Source organism: Mixophyes fleayi, chromosome 3 (assembly GCF_038048845.1).
Source record: "Mixophyes fleayi isolate aMixFle1 chromosome 3, aMixFle1.hap1, whole genome shotgun sequence".
Classification (NCBI taxonomy): domain Eukaryota; kingdom Metazoa; phylum Chordata; class Amphibia; order Anura; family Limnodynastidae; genus Mixophyes; species Mixophyes fleayi.
In genome coordinates this window covers 310,258,818-310,283,746 of record NC_134404.1, presented here as the reverse complement: position 1 = coordinate 310,283,746, position 24,929 = coordinate 310,258,818, and the positions used below count along the sequence as shown (strand labels likewise).

The following is a 24,929-nucleotide window of genomic DNA, read 5'->3' as shown; positions in this document are numbered from 1 at the left end:
TCAGAATGCCGATTTCATGTGTACACACTACATACGTTTTATATTGACACTGCTGGTCACACTGCAGAATTGGAACAACATTGTTCCATCGTTGAACGAGATTTTTTAGCCTGGTTTGAAAATCAAATGAAACGATAAGATGTGTTTTGGAACGATCCTCGTTCATCGTTGGCGCATACACACTAAAGTGATAACGGGCCAAACGGTTGTTTATCATTTGATTGTCCCGATAATCGGCTGAAAACACTGTAGTGTGTACCCGGCCTTATAGGAGAGCATGCTTCTATTTAAAGGGAGTATAATAAAAATGACTTAAATACTCTGTATAATTTGGAAAATTCCAGGAGCCAGGTAGAAAGCAGTTAATTTTTAATGTGCAGTGGTGCTTTGTTTGTTGGTTAATTTGAATAAGTAACAATGGGTATGACTCCAAAACAATCCTTTAAAACATATGGAGAGGCTTTGGAATGGGGAATATATAACATTGGATATTTTTAAACTAAGATTATGTATCCAGGTGGAAGTATATTTTCTATTGCATTTCTTAAAACATCATTGCCAGATGATACACCTTAAAAACTATTTTTTTGTGTTGTGTACAAGTCAATAAAGTAAGTCTGGAAGTGTAAGTCTGCCTTAAAAGACAAGCCGACTCCTCAATTTGTCTGACTGGCTCCTACTTTAATCATTTTGATATTTGCAAATATAAAATCTAAATAGAATCGAACATTTTTGCCAAGATGTATAAAAAAGTCACTGTCATTCAATATGTGGTCTACACAGTTACTTCCAGATACGTAAGATGGAGATAAGAAAAATATAGAGCACTTTACAGTCTTAATTGTGTGTGAACTTTTTCCCTGTAATACCTATATTTGTGAAGCTATTACATTCTATTCTATTCTAATTATGTGATCATATGTAATGGGCCTCTTCTGTAGGAAAAAACCCTCTTACATTGTTTGGCCAGAGAATGACATTTCGCCAAAAGAGCTAAATGTTACTTTGAGAAAGACAATTCATTTTTCACGGTGGATATTTAAAGCCATTGTGACATTTTCTAGATTTACATTAGACATTTTCCATATAATCAAGTTATTGTTCTCAAATAAAAACAGAAAAAGTAATTGTTTTAATATCCTATTAAGTGGTCAACTCCGAATTGTGTAACTAATGGAAAGTTAGAAGACTGATTTCTTTGTGGTTAAAAAAAGGCAACTTTTATAGAACAATTAAAACCATTGTTCGTTTGTATGGGCTAAATAATATATCTGAATAATATAATGGTGAAATGATAAAATGGGGAGGCGGGGAAGTACATAGAAGATAAATCTTAATGCTTAAGAGTGATTGGCTTGTTGTCTCCTAAATAACAGAAATGCCCTTATACAGAAGTATGGATATAGGGCACACACTGTTCAGGATATGCAAATAACTCTCATCAGAGTGCCAGGCGAAGGGTGATTCACCGAACCCCAAAATATTGTGTGTTTAGTCTAGTGACTAGTCTGCAATGAGATTTAGAGAACACCATGCTTCCTATGGGAGATTTCCACAATTGGGTTTGATTTAAGTACCTGTCTGAGCAGTCGATATTGTGTAATGTGTCCAAGTCCTGTAGATGTCACAAAACCAGATAGTGAGACTTTGATTTCAATGTCGATTATTAAAAATGTGAGCTTGGATTTCCTGGTGAGAAATTTTAAAGAGCTTTTGTATTGGCTGACCTTGCTATAGAAATGTTTAACTACAGCTTCAAAGAGCAGCCAAGTACTTTCTTTGGTCCAGACTACAAAGTCATATGAATGTTTTCTGGCTGATGAAATGGACACTCTGCGCGTTTCATATAGTAGTCAACCCAAGGGAATTGTCTGGCCTTGTTGGTAAACCGTGTAAAGGAGGCTTTGGAACATCTGATACATTTGTTCAGCATCGTTGCCCAAGGCATTCAGGATCATTACATATGCAGATGACCTAACCAAGGACTTTCTACCATTCAGACATCCTATAGAGACCTGTTGTGTCTGAAACCCAAACTTACTTGCAAGGCTTTGTCAACAATTATTTAGATAATTTCCTCAAATCATCAAAGCTTTTAGCACAAACCTTTTTTTGTATAATGACAGGTACCACACCATTTGATGTTGTGAGATGTCATTACTTGCATCATATATATAATGGTACTTTCAATTACTAGTTCTTTAGAATGCCAGAAGAGAACAACTGAAATTCAGTATTCTAAAACGCACATCTACAATTAAAAAATGGGAAAGATCAATCAACCTTGGTGGCATGGGAAATGTCTAGATAACATACTCTTAGGTGTGTACCTATCTTCCATGATACTTCTCATTTATCAGCAGGACTTGGGGGTATTTTTGAAATGCCACAATTATTTTGGAAAATCTTTTAACATTGCCACACATATGTTTGTAGAGAACAGGTTTAAATTTGGAGATGCCCAAGACGTAATGTTGCTCAGTGTTAATACAAGAGGTTGTGACTAGACTCCGTAGTCCTGACATGCAGGGAAGACATGGCAGTGTATGGGGGAAATGCTGAAGAATGAACAATGATCATAATAAAAAAAATGATCTCTGCTAGTCGCAAAATTAAATTGGAATCTGGCGCAAACCAACATTAGCACTTGGTGATAGTGTAAAAATACCTAAATGGAAAATCAGAAGACACGCTGCGCGTTTAGTGCAATCTAGTAGTAGTCTAGTTCTCGTGGAACAGCGAGCCTGACAGTAGGTGCAACCTTTGTACATGGAGTGCAAAGTATGTGGGAGCAGGGCCGATATCATGCTTGTGCGCTGCTTTTAGTAAATGATCCTGAGAAAATTTTATTATCCTAATGTCCTTTATGTTGTATGAAGTGAGTTTCCAGCGAGTGAGGTATAACGTCCTTTTTACAGAGATAAATAACCCAAATAATCCATGAAAGCCTTTTATTGCCTCTGACTGTTTGCTGTGGACTTTCTCCTCTTCAAATATGGGACTGCACCTAACCTAGATTTGCAGTTTTTATTGTAAATTCTATACTAAAAAGAAAGAATGTTGGTTTTGAAACTGGTCCACAAACATCAGAGAATGACAGAAAGTAGGTGTTCTTTATGAATACAACAAAAATAAACATAAAAAACCCCAAATACCTTATTATGAAAACAGATGATGTAAAATATAAAAACAATAAAAATTGAACGATAAACAAAAAGCAAAAGCAGTAAGAAAAACATTTAATTTTTTTGTTATTAAAAAAAAAATGTTTGCTGCAGTTTCTCTCTAAATGACATGGGATTTAAAGGAATCTTTATTATAACTATATGTGGTACTTTGAAAGGGAATGACTGCTAGCTGCTTGTGGTGACACCCTAGCAATGCAGAGTAATGTCACGCTATACCTATACTTGTTGGATAAGGTTCTTTGTGCAGCAGTGAACAATAAAGGTAATTCTCAACAATTGCCTCACTCGCCCTAAGTATGTGCCTTCTGCCTAAACCGATACTGGTAATAGGTAGTGTTGCTGATTAATGGTAAATCACAGTGATCTGACTACCATAGATACAGTGACTACTTTATTAGGTACATCTGTTCTTCCTAATGTCTGTCCAATCAGTGACACCACCGTATGGCAGGTGGGTACCAATATATTGTGTATGCAATTTAGGCAAAACATTGAAATGACTTTGAGCGTGGCACAGTGCTGGGTGCCAGATGCCCCAAATTCAGTGTATTATTATTATTATTATTATTATCGTTTATTTGTAGGGCACCACAAGGTTTCCGCAGCGCCGCACACCGTACAAACAGTAGACTATACAGTAGATTATACAGGGTAGAACAGTACAGAACAATAAACACACAGTACCAGTACTTCAGAAACTCCGGGAGGGCAGATACAGTAGAGACGGAGCAGAAGAACAGGTATGGAGACTGGAGGTAAGAGGGCCCTGCTCATTCGAGCTTACATCCTAAGGGAGGGTAAACAAAGTCAGGCATAAAAGGGAGCCAGTGAATCAAAGGGGAGAGAGAAGAGGGGTCAAGGGAGGATGAGCAGAAGAGATGTATCTGGAACAGCAACGCTGATGTGTCTTTCCCACACAACAATCTCTGGTGTCAGTGTGCAGCGTTGTTACCGAAGAGCCATTCCTGGCACACAGAGCAGTACCTGTGTTTTGTTTGTTTTTTATTATTATTAATAATAATAATAATAATAATAAAGTAAGTACCCTGGTAAACTACTCTGGTAAATGTTGTGCCAGAAAGTGTTCTCTCCTTCCGATAGTCCAGGAAAGCCACCACTAACTAGACTGCCATGTGGTGCTCAATTGTCTCCCAGGGGTATCCCCTCTACTTTCTTGTGACGCTGAGCCTCAGCATGTAGATGTTGCTCTCTTGTATCACCTCTTGCTAGTGAAGCGATATGGGAATGTTTATTACGTGTATTTACGAATAATCAGTGGACAAAGTGGTAGTATAGAAAATGTAAGTGAATGGAATTTGATAGTTTTACAGTGAAAGCAGTAGGAGATGTTGGCGGTATAGCATACCACCCAGGGCCGGATTAACCATAGGGCTAACTGGGCTACAGCCCAGGGGCCTATGGCATCCAGGGGGCCCTTGAAAGTGCTCAGCAGCAGTATTGATCGGTCGGGGGCGGGGGCGCCCCCGGCACGATCAGTGCTGCTGAGCACTTTCACTGCTGTCCTTCCCCGGCGCGCTGTAGTCTCCTTACTGAGAAGATCTCATGAGTCTCACTCTCACGTAAAGAGCGTACAGAGCGCCAGGGAAGGAGGTAAGTGCTGGGGGGGGGGGGCCTCCATTCCCTTAATCCGGCCCTGATACCACCGTATACACCACCGTATACACCCCCACTTCCACCACTGCTTATAATAAATCACAAGCTCTCCTCCTGGTAGCTGGTTCTCTGCTTTATAAACCTTTTCTAATAAATTGTTTGGCCTTTTCAGCCAATAGTAGCACAAGGTATTTACTGTGCACAACAGTGGTGCTCTAGTAGGTCAGAGCTGGGTATCTATTGCTGTACAATGAAGTGTACAGAATCCCTTATAATAACGGTTGCATAGCTATTAAGCAGCATGCTGGTTCTTCAGCCTGAGTAATGAAATCTCTGCTCACATCACAGATTTACACATAGAAAATTGTCAGACTGCTGAGTCATTAATGTAAGTCTCCAACTGTAAGAATAGTCTTTGGGCTCCTGTCATACCTGACTTGTAATAAGCATTGACTGCAGCATGGGTCGGAGGAAAACGAAACACAATACTGTGAAAACATGACTAGTTAGGAACGTTTAAATGTATAAATATATATAATGAAGCTGTTTAAGTATTTTTCTTTGTTTACAAGGAATTTGCCTCCAGGAATTTAATAGCATTGCAATCTAATACCTTACGTTCAGCAGTTTTTCTTCAAGCTGCATTAACCTCTGAATGAGTATGTTCCACGGAGTTTATTAACTTGTGTGAACTGGACTGGCACGGGCCATGGAGAGGGATGAGAAAGGAAGGAAATGGCTGTATCAGCGACAGCTGAATCCATGAATAATATTGTCTGGTTTACAGATGCACAACGATTCCGTAGCATAGGTTTAATTGTCTAGCATAACTTATGTGAAAGAAAAACATGTACATTCCAGGATCTAACACTGGAAATGTAACTTAAATATAGTTAGAATTTCCATGAACCAAACTACTATGTAGTTATTTGGTATTTTGTTATGGACTTATCACTCACAATAAATGTATTGTGGGCAGCGTTTACTATTTACAGACTATGACATACATATATATATATATATATATATATATATATATATATATATATAGATAGATATATATCATTCTCCAAAGACAGTAATGTCCTGAGGAAGTTATAGGAGATTTATTGTTGAAATGACACATGTAATTCCTTAACTTTTGTCAGTCTATATGGATGATTGTAACAACTATACTTAAAAAAGTGATTTGCTTACACTTTGCATATCAGTTAGTACCTGCAATCAATCTATTTCAGTATCTTGTTTTGCTTTTTTCTTCATTGTGTGTGTGTCTTGATCTAGGGATTGGTAGCTGGAGCAGCTTCTCTGACTATCACTATTCCATATCAAGCAAGCATTTGACTAGGTAGGAGCAGCAAGGGTTTAAATGGAGCATGATGGGATGAATGATGGTGATAGGGGTAACTGAAAGATTAGGGGTGGTCCATCAGATCTCTCCACATGGCATCAGACCTCCCCACATACCCCTTATATGCCATCAGACCTCCCCATGCTCCTTATATGCCATCAGACCTCCCCACATACCCCTTTTATGCCATCAGACCTCCCCCATGCTCCTTATATGCCATCAGACCTCCCCACATGCTCCTTATATGCCATCTGACCTCCCCACATACCCCTTATATGCCATCAGACCTCCCCCATGCTCCTTATATGCCATCAGACCTCCCCACATGCTCCTTATATGCCATCAGACCTCCCCACATGCTCCTTATATGCCATCAGACCTCTCCACATACCCCTTATATGCCATCAGACCTCCCCACATGCTCCTTATATGCCATCAGACCTCTCCACATGCTCTTTATATACCATCAGACCTCTCCACATGCTCTTTATATACCATCAGACCTCCCCACATGCTCCTTATATGCCATCAGACCTCCCCACATGCTCCTTATATGCCATCTGACCTCCCCACATACCCCTTATATGCCATCAGACCTCCCCCATGCTCCTTATATGCCATCAGACCTCCCCACATGCTCCTTATATGCCATCAGACCTCTCCACATGCTCCTTATATGCCATCAGACCTCTCCACATGCTCCTTATATGCCATCAGACCTCCCCCATGCTCCTTATATGTCATCAGACCTCCCCACATGCTCCTTATATGCCATCAGACCTCTCCACATGCTCCTTATATGCCATCAGACCTCCCCACATGCTCCTTATATGCCATCAGACCTCCCCACATACCCCTTATATGCCATCAGACCTCCCCCATGCTCCTTATATGCCATCAGACCTCACCACATGCTCCTTATATGCCATCAGACCTCTCCACATGCTCTTTATATACCATCAGACCTCCCCACATGCTCCTTATATACCATCAGACCTCCCCACATGCTCCTTATATGCCATCAGACCTCCCCCATGCTACTTATATGTCATCAGACCTCCCCACATGCTCCTTATATGCCATCAGACCTCCCCACATGCTCCTTACATGCCATCAGACCTCCCCACATGCTCCTTATATGCCATCAGACCTCTCCACATGCTCCTTATATGCCATCAGACCTCCCCACATGCTCCATATATGCCATCAGACCTCTCCACATGCTCTTTATATACAATCAGACCTCCCCACATGCTCTTTATATGCCATCAGACCTCCCCACATGCTCTTTATATGCCATCAGACCTCCCCACATGCTCCTTATATGCCATCAGACCTCCCCACATGCTCCTTATATGCCATCAGACCTCTCCACATGCTCCTTATATGCCATCAGACCTCTCCACATGCTCTTTATATTCCATCAGACCTCCCCACATGCTCCTTATATGCCATCAGACCTCTCCACATGCTCCTTATATGCCATTAGACCTCCCCACATGCTCCTTACATGCCATCAGACCTCCCCACATTCTCCTTATATGCCATCAGACCTCTCCACATGCTCCTTATATGCCATCAGACCTCTCCACATGCTCCTTATATGCCATTAGACCTCCCCACATGCTCCTTATATGCCATTAGACCTCCCCACATGCTCCTTACATGCCATCAGACCTCTCCACATGCTCCTTATATGCCATTAGACCTCCCCACATGCTCTTTATATGCCATCAGACATCCCTACATGTCACATCAGACCTCCCCACATGCCCCTCTTATGCCATCACACCTCCCTACATGCCTATCAGCCTTCCCACATACCATCAGATCTCCCTCTTTCATTAAATCTAACAACATCTAACAACTGTCCTATACTTACCTGTGACAATGTCCACACAACCGCTGGAGCCTGTGCAGAGGAAGGAGAGGGTGAGTACATTACACTGTCTTCTCCTTCCCTGATTGGATTGTCTGACACTGACCTCCCGGCATTGTGCAGAGGAGGTGCCATGACGTGGGAGTCGGGCTGACTGGAGTCCAATCTTCCTCTGCTGACGCACTGTGCTCAGGTCTTACTCCCAACTGGGAGACACAATTTAAAGTACAAAGAGCCACATGTGGCTCAAGAACTGCAGCAGGGTGGCCACTGCTGTACTAGAGCAACGTTGAATCTGCCCCTTAGAATTACACATTAAACAAAGATATGATACACCTACAAAGGAAAGAACGACTCTCTAGACTAGGTGAGATCTTTTCCAAAAAAAGACAGAATTTTGGAACCGTGCATTAATGAGAACAATTTCTGCGCAAACTTCTTAAGATATACAAGAAACGTCTACCTTGAAGTTAAAACAGTGGTGGGAAGCTACCACACTTTTCAAGTATGTAGAGAATAATATTGTCCCTAAAGGTCTAAGAATTCAGAACAGACCGACATTCAGTTTAGAAAATGAAAAGTATATGAATGCATGGAGTCAGACTTTAGATTCGTGCTCCTTCGTGTTAATGAGATTATTAACTGCAGATAGGGAGTCATCCCTGCTCAAAATTGAAGAGGAATTGGCACTGATACAAGAAAAACTTAACCCTTTACAACATCTTGAGGATTGTATAAATCTAGAGAAACTCACCCTAAGCAAGAATCTAAATATCGAGGAGGAAATTATAAGGAGCAAAGAAAAAAGTTCCTTAGAGACATCGGGGATTACGAATCTAACCCAAAAAAACAAACCCAGCTTTAGAAACTGTACCAATGAACATAAGAGAAGGAGCGAAAACACCCATTACAAAAATCAGCAAGTCAGCCAAGAATACCCTAGACATATCAAACACACGAGAAAAGAAAAACTGAAAAGGCCGCAACAGCACCACCTCACAAACAGGCCACAGTATAAATCAACATTTTTAAAAGGAACACAAATAAAGAAACCCATAGAAGAGTGTACAAACCCTTGGACCCAAGAAACATAGAGGGCCTGAGTCATTAAGGAGGGCAAAGCATGAAAAAAGAGTAACTTTGCGCCTGAAAAAACCATGTTGCATTTAAGGGGGAGGTAAATTTAAAATGTGGGGACAGATTTATAGTTGGGTTAGGGCATGTCCTAGATCAACTTTAAATTTCAGTGTAGAAATAAAGCTGTCAAGTATTTGTGTGCTACATGAAAAAACAGCCAGTATTTAACTCATGTGCAAAATAATACGGATTTGCACCCCATGCACTGTAACATGGTTTGTCCAAGAGCAAATTTACTCCTTTTTTTTGCTTTACTCTACTTAATGACTCTCAGGCCCAGAGAGTTCATCTAGTTTTAACAAATTGAAAAAAAGCTGTGCAGAAATCGCAAGAGAAGGCTATTATAAAGGAAGACCTATAACTCATACCAACATAGCCCACACCCAGCTTGAGTTTTTGGACCAGCTAGAAAAAAGTAAGAAAAACATCCCCAATTCAGACTTAGAAGCAGACAAGAACTTTTCTTTTTTTTAAGAACTAGCACCAGACAAATTCCTGAAGAATTTAGGTCTTCACTCACCAAGCATCAAAAGCACCAAAAAAAAAGACCAAAACTCTCACAGGAAAACAAGGATGGAGAAAATTTAGGGGCGAGACCAAAAAATTAGGAAATAGCCCACAAGGTAAAGGGAATTTTTAATCTTAGTGAAACTAAACGTACCACATCTTAACTAAGAATTTTAGAAAAAGGTCTAACGTTTGCTTCTGAAAAACAATTAAATAAATTTGAAACATACATAGATTTACACAAATTTATCAGAATTTTTTTTCTAAAGCTTTGCTAATACCACACCAACAAAGCCAACAGCTGAAGATCAGAATAATGAGTTCATCCATACAGGCTTTAAAAATAAATCCACCTTTTAACCCAGCCGTTTGAAAGGCCCGTTTATTTCCACCTTTCAAAAATAAGTACAGGATAAATAAGATAAGATCTCTATAAAAAAAAATAACAACAAAGCCTCTAACATTACACATGGAGAGAGAAGAGCCATCAAAGAACTCAGAAAAAAATCATAATCTCATTATAAAACTGGCCAGCAAAGTTGATTGAGTGCCTCCAGGTAGACCCCACTAACCTATATCAGAAGGATTAAAAGAGATTGCTTACCAATGCACTACAGAAAGGAACACTCAGTGAATCCGAGCAAGCCTTTCTACACATCTAGACCATGAGACAACCCGTAATATACCAGTTATCTAAGATCCATAAATCCTTGGTCAATCCACCAGGAAAACTCATCTTCTCGGGGGTAAACTCCTCACCACTGATCTGTTAAGCTTCATTTACTTTTTTCTCTAACCCATTGTAGTTAAACAAAGAAGCTAGCTGAGGGACAACGGTCATGCTTTGGAAATTCTTTTAAAGTCATAAAATGGAGAACAAGCTGTACACTAATGTTGTGCGATGTAGCATCCCTGTATACAACTATACATCATAACGCAGATTGTGCTCATGTATATACAATATTGACTGATGAATCCAAATTACCCAATGAATAAATAAATTTCCTACTAGAAAGCGTCACTTACATTCTTGGCCATAATTATTTCTGGTCTACCGGTGGGTACTGTAGGCAGGTTTGCGGAACTGCTATGGGCAGAAAGTTTGCGCCCAGTTTCACAAACCTGTTTATGGCCCACTGGGAAAATATATTTATATGGAACAACCATCCCTATGCTCAAAATATTTTAAAATGGCACCAGTACATAGACAATGTGCTCTGTATATGGACCAGTGCCAAAGACGAGCTTGATTTATTCCTGCTTTATATCAACACCAACAATCTTAACATCAAGATTACAGCCAACACCAACACAGAGAAGGTTGAATTTCTAGACCTTAAAACTCATATTGCGAACAACAAACTTGAAACAAAGACCTTTCTCAAAACAGTGACTGCAATTCCTATATCCCAGGGGTGGGCAAACCTGTCCTCAAGGGCCATATCCAGTTCATGTTTTTAGGATTTCTTTAATCATGTACAGTTGAGTTAATCTATTTGGCTGGGTCAGTAATTATCCCACCTGTTTCTACAGACAGAAATCCTAAAAACATGAACTGGATATGGCCCTTGAGGACAGGTTTGCCCACCCCTGCTATATCCCATCATCCAGTAATCATCATAAAAAAATGGTTCAAAAATATTCCAAAAGGGCCAGTTCACAAGACTGAGGCACAATTGCTCAAGTATTGAACAATATGACACACAAGCTATCAAACTCAAGGATAGGTTTCTTCAAAGAAATTACGATCAAGCAACTATAGAAGATGTGTATACAGATCTGAAAGAAATAGATAGAGAAAGCCTCCTCACAAAGATAGAAAATAAATCCCCAAACAGATCTCACAAACCTTCCTTTTATTACCAGATGTAGCCAGGACTCCAAAAATGTTGAGAACATCATCAAAAGACACGAGAGTTTTCTACCAGGATAACTAGAAAGCATAGCTCTCTGCTTTGTTCCATGATCATCAACTGTATCTTATCAGCACCAGCTAAAATCTGTTGTCAACTATCCTGTGTAGAGACACGGAGTCTTATCTGGAGTACACCTTTATACGGGTTACATAGGGATTCATAACTTTTTATTGTGGCACATAACAGCTTCTTATTTAAACCCACTGTGAGCTTTAACGTCATCGTTTAACATAAGCTGCATTATATGTACCGGATCCCATTTTCCATCCGTCAATTTCACCAACTTTTAACATTCTCTTCTCTAACTCATCCACACGTGTGGAAAGATATGTTTTCTTTTGACTGCATACTTTTCCTATCAGCTTTGTTTTCTGCCACACGATTCCCAAGTGGAATAACTACACGAACTTGTGTATCTGTTTTCACTGTGAACATTCAGATATGCATTGACCTTTTGATTACTTTACTAATTGCTTTTGATGCAGCATGATTATATACAATTGGAATGACAATCTGTACTCAGTGCACTGCTTTATTGACTTCTATTGTATTTTTCAATAATACTTGTTATTGCCCTTTACATTGTGGTAACATTTATTTCCCTACATACATATTTCTGTGCGCCTTGGGATTATTCCTGTTTATTGAATCTGCTCAATCTACGTATCTTTGGAACCTGATTGTTGATCTAATCATAGTTGTAGTCTTAGAAATAGTAATGTTGGTTAGATAGAATATAATCCTTCTCTGTAAAGATTTGTATGGCCTGTAAAATGTATGGGCATAATGTGTGTACTGGGAACATTTCTTGTTTTGCAATTAGAAACCAAATCTCCACAGGTGCTGTCCAAGTGTATTTATGGGAAGAGCCAAAACTGGAAGTACATGTTTGCATGTTCATTGTGATTGGAAAGGTGTAATATTGTCAAATTAAGTCTTTTGAGGTTCTCAGATATACTAAAAAAATAGTGTGTTCAAAGAGTTACCTGATGTCTTGGACATCACACAACAGTCCTGTCTTGTGAGTTGTGGCCAACGTCGATTACACTGTGTCGGGGTAGACATGACTAGGCAAGACATGGCCTAGTTTAGCCCAAATTTTGAAATGGTGATATTATATGGTATGACTCTATAAGAAGATTGTTTTCATTTTTAACAATTAGGGAGTCAAAATCTAAGCTCTATTAGAATTCAGAATGGTATTAAAGCTTGAGCTCAGTTGTTTTGCCCCATTACTAAAACAATCTGCCATTTTATGTATCTGTCAGCATATAGAGTACTTTAGTTTTACTTTAAGACTAAGGGGCATTTTGGCCCTTTTTGTCAGGAGCCAATTAACCTACCAGTATGTTCTTCTGAACTTGGAAGGAAACCAGAGAACCCAGATTAAAGCCATGCAAACACAGGGAGAACATGCAAACGCCATACTGATTGTGGCCTAGTTGGAAACAAACACATGGCCCCAGTAATAGTGAGGCAGCACTGCTAACCACTGTGTAGCCAACCACACTGCGATTCTTATGGCAAAAGAGTGGTGTAAACGTGCATACTTTTTATATGCTTTTCAATAATAAACATATATTTAAAAAGCAGATTAACATAATATGCGGCAATCCTTAGCCAGAAACTCTTAATGCTTACATTTATACTGTAAGTGCACATAATTATGGTTAATTCAGAAATCAAAGTGAATGTATGGTAGCTAGAACGTGTCCAAGAAGATATATGGGTAGGAAACGGTGGGGTTTTGGTTGGAAAAAGGAACATGAGGTTAAATTTGGTGGGATGTTGCTGTGAGTTCAAGTTTTAGGCTATCTGGGAGCTCCTCTTCATTAACCCTTCTATGTTTTCACCCCTGTGCTGAGCCTGTTGTGGAACTTTTGAGCTGGTCACATTCTAGCATCATTGAATCATTTTTCTGTGCAGTACCCACACAAATCATACCTTGTTTTTTTAAGAATTATCATTTTTAGAAAATATCAGTGTTTTATTTATATCACCTGACACGATTAAGACAAACTTGCGATAATGGCAAATAGTGTTTGTCTATTGAAATTCCATGAAAGTGAACTGCAAACAAATGTGTGTTTTTTGTTTTTAATCTAAATGCTACAAAAAAGCGCTATTTGGTTCTAGGTTTGGTATCAAATATCCTTTTTCAAAATGGCAAAAATCAGGATTCTATATATAAGTTTTCATAATAAAGTCAGCACTTGAAAATGATAATACAATTTTTTTGTTGCTTTTTGAATTAAATACATACAATCTGCATAAATAATATGGGTAGCCCAACCAGGCATTTGGAAAACTAGACAACCTACTGCATTAAGTGAGGGGTCGCTGACCTTTCCCCCCCCATGTTTCTGAGTATTAGGTATAGGGAAATAGAGGCTAAATAATCTTCCCCCTATCCCTGGCACTTTTTCTGTTTTCTCCTATATGGGCTTGTACTTTATCATCATCATCATTTATTTATTTATATAGCGCCACTAATTCCGCAGCGCTGTACAGAGAACTCACATCAGTCCCTGCCCCATTGGAGCTTACAGTCTAACTTTCCTAACACACACAGACAGACTAAGGTCAATTGGATAGCAGCCAATTAACCTACTAGTATGTTCCTGCGAGCTCGAGTCCTCTGCTCCAGCTTTATTAGAAAGCCCACTGATCACGTTTTTTTTTTTTTATAGACCCGTCACTGGAGGACGAGTGGGACTTCGCAGTCTTGGGGTAGACAGGAGGGTGAGCCCCACTCATCCTCAGCAGCAAAGGGGTTAAGAGGGAAATAAGAAAAGCTTGTAGTGGAAGAAACATTTTATTAACCTTTTCTGTTTGTTTTATTGCATGTCTTAATTACACATGTGGGTGTTTTATTTTCCAACCAGCTAACATTATAAAGATGAATGCCCATTAAAAAAAATTGTTGGTTTGGAGTGAAGCCAGTGTATGGGGGAAAAACACTTTTCAAATTGTCTAGAGCTCAAGAATAACAAACACGACAAGTAAATATAGATAGAATTAAACTTAAATCTTTAATTTCTATGAAAATCCATACTGGGCAGGGGAGAATTCACAAAACAAAGGCCTGTTCTTGCACATGTTGTAACACGCATAAATCTGTGTTGAACATTTGTCATAAAAAAATGTGGGAGTTCGTTTTGGCTCACACAGAACAGTTTGACTTGACGTGTTGGACTGGGAGCCAAGCTAAGGAGTTTGTGATAGTCATTACGGCATTAAAGAAAAAGAAAAGTTTGTTGTCGATGTAAATATTGTGACAGGCTGGATTTCCTATTACCATTTCTGCAGACATAACTAATAACTAGCGTGTCCACCGAATGAAAAATAGTCTGCGTGCTTCCAGATCCTCTATTATTTCTAAGGAGTATGAAAATCAGCCCACAATGGCTGCAGTATTCTGAGCATTTTTCTTCTGCATGTTTATGAAACCTGACAGTTATTAAAAAATCAGAATTTACATAATTACAACCAGAAGTAAGACCTGGAAATGAAATGTTGCGACCTTTCTTCTGCACAATTTCCTCCAAGCATTGTGTTGGCATCAGCCAAAGTGTGAGAACACGAGACGCCCTCCCAGACGGAGTCTGGCTGTATCTTTTCAACAGAGCAGAATGCATTGTGTGGCTATCATGCAGATCAAAGCGTTAACGTTCTGAACATGAGAAGTCACTAAATTATTGACTTCACGCACTCTGTAATCTAGCCAATCCTGTTTTAATAATGCTATCTTATCACAGATATAATGCACAAGAAAAACGGAATCCTTAATTCCCCAGCATATCGATGTCCGGAGGAAATCCTATCATCTTGTAAAATATTAAAGCTCATAGAGCAGAATGTAGTAGTGGTTTTTTTCCAAGTGGGTCTGGTACAATAAATGAACATTTTTTTGTTAAAGCAGAATTAAACATCAGAAAAATGCACATTTTGAAATTATTATATTTTTCACACCTTTTAAGTTGATGGTTTCAAGGGGTGGTATTATGACAATATGGTCTCTAAATATGTTGTGACTCAAATAATTGGTGCTACTGTGTTAGCCGTATCCGATGTGGACTACTTTTGCAAATAACATTAACATAAATAGTGCAAAGGTGATCTTCCTAACTATAGTCAAAGTCATTGCATGCTATCAAGGTTTTAAAGTCCCAGCTCCTGATATGGCATATTAATGTAATTTGACCAATGATGATGCCTACGTGGGGGTACACAGTTACCTGAAAAGTCCTGTACGCGCCTCGCATGTTGAGAGACTGCAGGATATTAGGGTAGTAAAACATAGAGTTTTGCTCGCACCTCATAGATGATTTGATTACATTTATTTTTGTTTTATTATTCTGCATTATGTTCTTTTAAAATCGCTGTTGTATATATGGCTTTAATGTATTTGGCCTATACCTATATGTGTGAAAACAATGACACCTGCAGGGTAGGAATAAACAAATAAAGGATTTTTTTCATTAGTAATTAGTTTTTACATATATATGCAACATGTAGCAATACAAGTTTTCAGCCGCATCCCGTGACAGTTCTCTGGTATCCTAGAATGTTTCTATGTACAAGTAAAACAAGAATATGTAAACGATCCTGGAGTGCTGTATTGTGCTTTGTATTGTGTGTATATACTCTCTTTATTTTACCTTCTTCTCACTTCCTCTCTTTATGTTGCAAGTCTCTCTTTTATTCTCTTCTGTTTCATTTTTCTCTTCTCTCACTTTTTCTCCTTTCTTGTCTCCCTACAATCAATAGAAGATTGATTACATGAAAATAGCTCATTTAGTTTAGGTACTTCCTTTATACTGACACACAAAACAAATAGGTGAAAGAAAGTTTCTCAAGCACTGCATCCACTTAGTATGAGTAAGACATGTGGATTTAATTGTAATGTTTTGATGTATAGGATGGTATAGGCATGGGGTGTGATATTTCTAAGTAGCAGTTAAGTGTATCCAATGCTAGTATTCTGAATGTGATGGCATGTTGCAAACAGTAGGAATGGGTATCAAGAATATACAGAAGTTCACTTCTTCACTAAAATTATATTTTTAATGACTGATTTCTATTGATCTAAGTAATTCAAAATCCTAGTACAGACTTACTAGCAAGTAAGCTCTGGATTGAACATCATATGGAACAGAATGGCCACAATATGTTTAAAACTACAGGAAAAAAGAAAAAAATGCAAATGAATTGGAAAAAAAAATCAGAAAATATAGTCCAAAATACAGAAATACAACGGTTCCTATAGTAGTCCATGATGAGCAGTGATGGTAATGAACATAGTCTTAGTTACTGTCCCTCTAAGCGTTTATGTGAAAGAAACAGTTAAAAGTCAATACAAGTGCCTATGAATTTGTCCTTCTATGTGACTTAAATGTCTCCTAGGTGAGAAGTCTCCCTCAGAGGGGCATATTCAATTCCGATCCGCTCGTTACCGCGGAAAATGCGCAGTACTGCCGGTAATACGGTACCGCAATAACGCGGATTTTCGTACGCAGCCATATGGGCTGCGAACGAAAATCCACGTTATTGCGGTACCGCGGATTAGGTTCACGGCCGTTCCTGGCGCGTTCCCGCCGAGCGGGATCGGAATTGAATATGCCCCAGTGAGTGAGTAACTTACCCCGGTGTGTTCGATGGTTGCGGGGGGATTCTCGGGAAGGTAGTTCCTTACTTTACGGTGGCATGGCAGAGTCTAGGGGTTGCTCCCTGTAGATGTAGTGCCAGGGGATTCTCGGGATGGTAGTTCCTTACTTTGCGGTGGCATGGCAGAATCTAGGGGTTGCTCCATGTAGATGTAGTGCCGGGGGGGTTTCCAGTCCTCTGTGGGTCCCTTCCACTGCTGGTCAACCAATATGCGGGACCTTGGTGGAAGATGATCCAGAGTTCACAAACATATCGAAATCTTTATTTAATATCTTCTAGTTTACTGTGTCTTAATCCAGTTTTACTCATAATTTTAGGTTTATCTATTATCCGTTGGTTCATTCCATTTCTAGATTCAATAGAATCATTTGAGCTGTCTCCTGTTTCTCTTTGAAACCAGGCCATCTATTCGAAGTTAGAGTTCGGGAATCTCTTTACTCGAGCAGCTCCCTCAAAGAATCAACATCAAAACTGAGTAAACCTTGAATGCAGGTCAACTGTTTCTTGTTTATACACAAAACAAATAACAGGGTGTATATTAATTGTAGAGGGACTAACCTTCATTTGTGTCTACTTGACGTTTAGTCCTGTTGCCATATTTAGCATTTAATGGTGAATCAAGACCCTGTTATGCTTTTTTAACAAAAGAATCCTGTTGATTTCTGTGTCACATATCAGTTGAAGAAATTCCATTTTAACATATTAGAAAAATATAATGAAAATGAGGTAACTACTCGCCAAGAAAATAGAGTTTACAATAGATTGTCACAGTTCTCTTGACATAAATTTCATGAGTAGGTAACTATTATGTTATGGGATTGAGCACCTTCATATATCAGGTGGGGGGTCCATAGACTTTTAGGGTTATATTTTTCCTGTTCGTGAGAGGCCAACTCCTCGTTTTTGACACACAAGACAAGAGGTAATTACTTAATTATGCCTAGAATGTGCTTTTAAATAATAAAGGAATCGTTGTAACTGACTTTAATTGAACTATATTTGTATATTTTACCGAATTGTTCTTTTATAAAGTATGTGTGTATGTCATGCAATTCAGAAAATGGGTTAGTGAAACAATGAGTGGAGTTTGTATGTGTGACTGGATCATGTAGAAATAGCTTATTGAAGATATTTATTGTAATTAGGAGTGCAATGTACCACTGTATATCATTGCAAATGTACTTATCTTTTTGTATTGGTATATTTTTTGTATGGAAATGTATGGACTTCTGAGATAGTATGTCATGTTTGGGTTTTGCAACTGTCTAGAGACAGGTAATCTCATGTTAATTAGACCTTTTCATTGCTCAGTGACCAAAACGTCTGTTGAGCCTGACAGACAGGAGGAGGTAATTATACTTGCAGGTAGACTCCCTATGCAAGTGATCACAGATGAATGTGAATGTTGCAAGTTAAATTGTGTTCAAAGCAACATTATAGAAATGTTATATCCTGATGGTAAACATTCAATAGAAAACATCAGACTTAGTGGCGCCGCTAGTATTAATGTAAAAAGGTGTTAAACCCCTCCAGGCTGCTTTATGGGCAAGCTGCATGATGCACCTAAATTGGTTAGAGGGGCAGGAGGCTGGATGTACCTCCTGCCAGGGTATCTGTGTAAATCTGTATAAAAAGCGCACTGTTTGACCACGTATTGTCATTATACATACCATCTGTACTTCAGAATATCACTAGTACCTCAAACTAGTGTATGTAACTGTCCTTATTAGGACATTTGAGATAATTAAACATCACTGCTTCAAGAACCTGCTTTGATGACTACTTAGCCTGCTGTAATTCCTGTGACCTGCAGTTTAGACCAAATCTAATTCGTTATCTGACTGTTCTGAGGTTGGGACCCTACATCCAGCACCAACGGTCTGCCCGCTACCCTGCTGTTCTGGCCAGTGGGAAAGATCCACAACAATCCTGATCTGAAGGCAAGAGATCAGGGGTACCAGCCCAGGTGTCCCAGCAAGGGGGGTACACTAGCAGTGAGAGTGACCCAGAAGGTCACTTTTTTAGGTGCCCCTAAGGAGCCTAGTGGTGGCAGAAGCGCCTCCTGCTGTGGTTAGAGGTTGCATTTGGGATAAAGAAAATGTGATGGTAGCAAGTCAAACCCAGCCAGTCACCAGCAGCACAACAGACAGGGTGGCATAGGAGCTCCATCCTGTCACAGTATGTATTCTCAGTGTTTGTGCAGGTTTCCTCCGGGTGCAACAGGTTCCTTCCACAGTTCAAAAACATAATTGGCTTTTGACCAAAAAATATGGAATTTGTACTTTAAAATTCAATGGGACAGGGACTGGTAATAATTTAAGTGATGTTGAAAGCAACACGATGGTGAAACAGCAACATTGCTGTTTTTTCACTCCTGATTAAGGTACGTGTGTATCAGGTATGGCCCATACCCAAATAGCATCTAGTCAACAGTGGTCATAATGTCACATATAGTCCATTGATAAAAGAGACAACAGAGGTAGATACGACTTGTTTGAAGTATCTGATGGACTACACTGGGTCAACTAACAGCCAGTTTCTAACAGTTATAACATATTCCATTGCTAATTGTACCTTGTCACGTATGAGGTGGAGCAGACTCCTGTTAAGGAAACAGAAGGTGCATTAAGAAACCTGGAAGACTTGATAAACATTGCTTGTCTGATGAATCCCTATCTCTGCTTTTTTATGTTGATAAGAGAACTAGGATATGGCAAACATGTTATAGGCCAACAGATCTGGATTTGTTTTCATTGCACACATTGGGTTGCTTAATAAGAGGAAAGTGAAGTTTGACACGTCCACCATGTCATTACTGATCATACATATCCCTTTATGGCAGCAGTGTACACATATGTTAATGGGTTTGTTCATGAAGATCACTTTCAATGCCATAAGGCTACAAAAGTTCTGTAATTGTCCCTGAAACATGACCCTGACGTCCGCTTAAAGTTATTGGTCTCCCCAGTCACCACATCTCAATCCAATCAAACATCTGTGGGATGAGATGGATAAGCTGTACAGAGTAGAGAGCCACCACCAGCTAATATTCAACATCTGTGGGAATCTTTGGCGTCAATACGGGCTTGCATAACCTTTCTGCATGTGTGACACCTGATTGGCCCAAGGGATCTAGAATGGTCTGTTGCAGATGTGTGGGTGCGCGTTTACTATATAATGTATTGTTAGGTAGAAGATAATTAGAATATAATTTAATACATAGTTTTCATTAAAACTCTAATTCTCTCTTGCACAATAGACAAAATAGGCATAAACTCCCCAAGGACCTATCATACTTTAAGCTGTTCTTCTGTTTCAATCCTTTTATTAATTTAGCATTCAGTTTTTTGTGCTAACAACCCGGCTTCTGGCATCATCAATGTTATTGTTGTACCCAGAGCTTAGATAGGAATGCTACACTAATACCTTTTTAAAATATACAAAGGCTACAGTGCAAAGTTTTCAAAGGCTATCTTTACCTCTTCTTACCTCCTGTTACATAAGTAGGACCTCTGGGATATAGGGGTAATGACCTCACTCTTTAATATTTTATTAAAGGCTTAAGACACTGAACTAAATAATTTTGTTAAACATTCATATCAAACAGAAGGTAGGCTTTTATAAAAGAGCATTCTTTTGTGTTTTTGATTGATCAAAATGTTAAATGTTTTCACACAATGTTACATAATTATGTTATTGTGTGTACGTGTATAACTTTTGCGTGAATGACATAAATTGCTTATGCTACTTTTGTGTGCAACACAGTAATTTGAACCAAATGAGTAAATTATCAGTTGCTATATGCAGTATTTATAGGACCCACTGCAACGAATGGCTATTATAATGAGATTTAGATTCCAATTGATTGCATAGTTCATTAACAAATACTGATCATGTAAATTGCAGGTAAACATGCAAGGATCAACAGTTTTCATTTCTTTGAATCCATTTACCAACAACGTATGTGGGCAGGAGTTCTTTGACACATTAGTTCTTTCTGGGTATGCTGCAGATTGTGGCTCTAGCAATGATCTTTCTGCTTTGTGTAGCTCAATTGGGAAAGAAGATCCAGGAATTAATGTCCAGCACCATAGCTTTACTGTGCCCTTGTTGCATGTGCTCTTGGTAGTTTTGCTGTTGGCAAACCGCATGCACACTGGCCATCATTGACCACTGATCCCTATGTCCATTGCACATATCTTTGTATATCTCAAAGTGTGTTAAACACCATTAGGGCGTAGTACATGCATGAACTGTGAAGTACATTAAGAACTGAAAAGTGCCGTGACCTTAGCAATCAATGATTCTGAAGTCACAAATATTTCAGTAAGGACCTGTGATATGCATGTGTTTACAGTGTAATGAATACACTGCACAATAATATCCGTTATCTATATAGCACCAGCACATTGTGCTGCACTGTACAGTCGGATACCGTTACTCAGGAACATGAGTTCCTACCCCAGTGGAGCTTACAATGTGATTTTTACTACAACAAACACTGCAGTAAATTTGGTCAGAATCTAACTAATCTTCATTTTTATTCCTTTGGTAAATGTGAGGAAACCAGAGCACTCGAGAAACCCTCGAAGAAACCATACAAACCTAACTCGGAGAGAGATCCCTAATTGTGTTCCTGTCATTTTCAGCTGCTAGCCTTATACAAGTAGGTGTCATGCACCCAGGTAGAATGACATACTTCACGCTCTAACCCTGCAAGTGCAAGAGGGTTTAATAAACGTCGCCGATAAAGTACATAAAGTGCGATCCCTTTTTTATTGAAAGAGAAGAGGACATAAATCCCCACTGAAACAATTTACAGGTGTGACTCAAATTGCAGGAGAGATGAGGGGATTGGAGAGCGTGTTAATAATGCATAGTACAACAATACCTCCACACATTAATATAGCATACAATGAAGGAGGTGATTTAGTAGTAGCATACTGTATTAAGCTGTGTCCTCCTGCTGTATAATCAATTATGATCTCTCCTGAAGTACTGAGCGCAAGTTTACAGTGCGTCTCCTGGATTTGCCAAGTGACAAAGTAAATAGACATATGTTCTATATACAGTATCCATACAGAAGTTGAGCACACTAATTGCACTCTCTGGGCCTTATTTGTAAAAACACGAGTGGCCTGGGTGTCACAATCACCTGTCCTCAAACTAACAATACATTTCTCCTCTGCTCCAAAATACCATTCAGATGTAATTGCACATCAACATTTATTTCACAATCCCTCTATACCAGACTTTCCTAAATATATCCAACCCTTTTTTTTCAAAGCTGTCTACCACATAAACATTTACATAAATTAAAACTGTTGTAATAGTAATGCAGATTTAAATTGCTTTTATAGTAATGGCAAAATTGGAACACAAACCTTACACTTATTTCCTTAATAACGTTTTCAGTTAATATATTATAGATATCCTGACTTTGAAAGTAACCTTTGCAAATAGACAGCACCATTTAAAGTTTAAAAACCCAGGCTTAAAGAAATTCGTTACTAAAATCAAGAAACTATTGTTATCTTTACTAATTAAACATTTTTGTAGCAGTGAAACAAATAGGCTTTGACAAACTGTTGCAATCTGTGTAGCTATTAGTTTTCTTTTTTCATCTTTTATCTGTGTCTTCTGTTGTAAGAAAACATTTTAATGCTGCAGTGGTTCATATTCAAATTTTAATTTTCATACTGTTATACGTTGCCAAGCCAACTTTCACACTTGCCAACATTCTAGTGACATATTGCTGCTGGACAAGTGTATCTGTAGATCTTATGTTTGAAACACGCTACGTAGACAGAAAGACATTACACCTACCCGAAACGGATAGTAATTTAATTCCATTACATTCAAGCACGCCCCTTTCATTATTTTTTTCTCTAATGTAGCATTCAGGAATAGATTGTTGCTCAGCACCACGTCCCTTTTCCAATTGCTCATTGCTACGTCCCATGTCCGACTGCTCAGCACCACATTACTTTTCCAATTGCTCAGCACCACGTCCTTCGTCCGGCTGCTCAGCACCACTTCCCTTTTTCAACTGCTGGTCAGCACCACGTCCTTTGTTGGGCAGCTCAGCATCAAATCCTTGTCCGGCTGCCCAGCATCAGTTCTGTTGTCCGGCTGCCCAGCATCAGTTCTCTTGTCCGGCTGTTCAGCACCACATCTTTTGTCCGGCTGCCCTGCATCACTTCTCTTGTCTGGCTGCTCTGCATCACGTCCTTTGTCCGGCTGCACAGCATCAGTTCTCTTGTCCAGCTGCTCAGCACAACGTCCTTTGTCCGGATGCCCAGCATCACTTCTCTTGTCCAGCTGCCCAGCACCACGTCCTTTGTCCTGCTGCCCAGCATCATTTCTCTTGTCCAGCACCACATCCTTTGTCCTGCTGCCCAGCATCACTTCTCTTGTCCTGCTGCCCAGCACCATGTCCTTTGTCCTGCTGCCCAGCACCATGTCCTTTGTCCTGCTGCCCAGCACCATGTCCTTTGTCCTGCTGCCCAGCACCACGTCCTTTGTCCTGCTGCCCAGCATCATTTCTCTTGTCAAGCACCACATCCTTTGTCCTGCTGCCCAGCATCACTTCTGTTGTCCAGCTGCTCTGCACCACGTCCCTTTTCCAGCTGCTCTGCACCACGTCCCTTGTCCAGCTGCTGCTTTGCGTCACATCCCTTTTCCAACTGGTGCTCTGCACCACATCCCTTGTCCAGCTGCTCTTTGCCACGTCCATTGTCCAGCTGCTCCGCACCAGTAATCCTGTTCTCTATATAGATGGAATTTTCAGTATATGTTTTTCTTTATGTGGTTTGTCAAAGGCAGGTGATTTAGATATAGCAATCATAACAGACCACCTATCTGACTGGCATGTAACGCTATATGTCCACCTGGGGAGCACTGAGCATCACATGCACATGTGCAGCTTTCTGGCTGTCATTTGTCTCTAGAAACTATATTCAAGTGCCCTGTCTATTTACAATGCTCATTTTCGAGTACAGTAACAAGTGATCATTATTATTCTTTATACAGTAGGTAAATAGAGTATTGTTTATATAAAGCACAGAGTTCCAACAAGCAAAGTACAGGACATTTGAGAAGCATGATTGCAGTAATACAAAAAGGAGTATAGTATGTAAGACTTAATAGGCATGGTATAGAGCTAACAAAGTATAATACAAGGATGCGCAGGTGAATGAGGTAGGATCAGACAAGCAGACAGGAAGGGCCCTGTTCCTAGGAGCTTACAATCTAATGACATATCTTGGGATTGTTATGGATATGTGGCAGGTTCTCTATAATTTAAAATGTGCATATATTTGTACCCTATGGGCATGCAGTCCTTAACAGAATTGTCTTGATGTATTGAATCTTATAAGGTCTGTTCCTCTATTTTGGGAGACTTAACTGGATGCTACAAGAGAGTTAAGCAGGTGCCAGATTTTTGTGAGAAGCAGGCACCTGCCAGGCAACTCCAGATAGCTTTGCAGCTCAGAGGCACTTTCCCAGGCTCCCAAATGAATGGTCACTAATAGCCGTGGGAGAGGGCTTTCCACTGTTCTACACTGTACCACAGACTCTATTTGGCAGCCATGTGGAATATCGAGTCAACTTGGCCGTGACTCCACTGGAAAACAAGTGTTGCTGGATAGTTTTACAGTGAAAACTTA

At 39.5% G+C, this 24,929-nt stretch overlaps 1 protein-coding gene across 5 annotated transcripts in view; it reads left to right on the top strand.

Annotated features, from left to right (window-relative positions):
• SLX4IP (SLX4 interacting protein) overlaps positions 1-24,929 on the top strand; it is a 98,638-nt gene that overhangs the window by 41,777 nt on the left and 31,932 nt on the right. The window lies entirely within an intron of this gene.